This window comes from Hevea brasiliensis, chromosome 4, assembly GCF_030052815.1.
Source record: "Hevea brasiliensis isolate MT/VB/25A 57/8 chromosome 4, ASM3005281v1, whole genome shotgun sequence".
In the NCBI taxonomy this organism is placed as follows: Eukaryota; Viridiplantae; Streptophyta; class Magnoliopsida; order Malpighiales; family Euphorbiaceae; genus Hevea; species Hevea brasiliensis.
In genome coordinates, this window is record NC_079496.1 from 6054895 (window position 1) to 6056748 (window position 1854).

General features: G+C 39.0%; 1 non-coding gene across 1 annotated transcript; it reads right to left on the bottom strand.

Annotated features, from left to right (window-relative positions):
* Positions 1-252: 252 nt before the first annotated feature.
* On the bottom strand, positions 253-356 carry LOC131179595 (U6 spliceosomal RNA). The gene has a single exon (XR_009148485.1). It is a non-coding gene; the product is annotated as a U6 spliceosomal RNA (small nuclear RNA).
* Positions 357-1854: the final 1498 nt, after the last annotated feature.

Sequence of the window (1854 nt, forward strand, 5' to 3'; positions counted from 1 at the left end):
ATGAATATGGACATGTTAATAGGTGATTAGTGGAACTCGCCAGATGCTAATAAAATAAGGGAGGCTCTATCCGGGTCTCCACAGAAATAAGATATAAAAAAAAAAAAAAAAATTCTACACATAGAATACATGTTTTAAATGACATCAAAAGGTTACAATAGATATGATAAAACAAGATAGGGTGCTCCGGCATCGAATGTGGTACTTCTTGCTCGGCTATACGGTAGACGGGTAAGGGGCGTCACATTTAGTAAAAATTTGGACTATTTCTCGATTTGTGTGTGTCATCCTTGCACAGGGGCCATGCTAATCTTCTCTGTATCGTTCCAATTTGTAACACCCTAGGCAAATCCCACATCGGCAAAACACGGGAGAGTTGCTGGGTTTATAAGTTGGTGGTTCGTAACCCCTATTGATGCGTTTTAAAACCGTGAGGGCTTCGGCCCAGAGCGGACAATATCACTAGTGGGTCGGGCCATTACAATGGTGGCTGGAATTAGAATTTATTGCCTCTATTTCCAATAGGTGCTTCAATGAATCTATACTTCATTTTCTTTCCATCACATGAGAAGATCCTTGTTGCTTTGTCTAAAAATCCAACCATTTCTTTCTTGACGACCTTTGGTGCATCTTTTTCTTTGAGAGATGGTCGCTTGACCTCACTTTTCTCCATTTGCTCAAGTTGAAAGATTGGTGCCATATGACAAGGTGGATTACTCTTCAAATATTGTGCAAATACAGCCTCTTTTGGATTTTCATCATTGATAGTCCCTTCATGGACAAGGCAACTTTCAAGAGAAGCCTTTGGATAGCTCTTTCCAAAGTGCTCTTTTGCTAACTCATCAACTATATCAATTCTCAAACAAGAGTCTACATCTTCATAGTGCTTCTTCTTGTCATTGCCAATATTGAAGACTAACTGATCATCTCCTACTCTAACAGTAAGCTTTTCACCTTTCACGTCAATCAAAGCACCAGCTATAGCCAGGAAAGGCATCCCCAAAATGATTGGCATATGAGAATCCTCTTCCATGTCCAAAATGACAAAGTCAACTGGGATGTAAAATTTTCCAACCTTCAGTAGTATATTTTCCAAGATCCCTTTTGGATACTTAATTGATCTGTCTGCCAACTGAAGAGAAATGTGGGTTGGCTTAAGATCTCCCATGTTAAGCTTCTCATAGATGGAAAGAGGCATAAGGCTTACACTAGCCCCTAAATTATATAAAGCTTTTACAGAACATTATTCCCTAATGTGGCATGGGATTGAAAAACTCCCTGGATCCTTGAGCTTTGGAGGAAGTTTCCTTTGGAGGATAGCACTGCATTCCTCAGTTAAGGCTACAGTCTCATAATTTTCAAGTCTCCTCTTATTTGAAAGAATTTCTTTTAGAAACTTAGCATAAGAAGGCATTTGGGAAAGAGCATCGATAAAAGGCACATTTATATATAACTTCTTCAAAACCTCTAAGAACTTCCCAAATTGCTCATCAAGCTTAGCTTTTTGAAATCTCTGTGGAAAGGGAAGCTGTGGCTTGTAAGGTTCTAGAGGTATATATTTCTCTTCTTTCTCTCCAACCTCCTCTTTACCTTTTCTTGCACTCCCTTTTTGACTCTTTTGTTTTTCATCTCTCTCAACATCTTTCTCATTTTCTCTCTTCTCAACTTTTTCACTTTTCTCAGTATGCACTATTTTACCACTCCTCAGTGTGATGGCATGACATTGCTCCCTTGGATTTTCTGTTTGGCTAGGAAGTATCCCCATAGATTTGGTACTTGATGAGCATGCTTGTTGTGTGATTTGATTTTCTAGCATCCTATTATGTGTTTGCATTTGTTCCAGCCTTGCTTTCA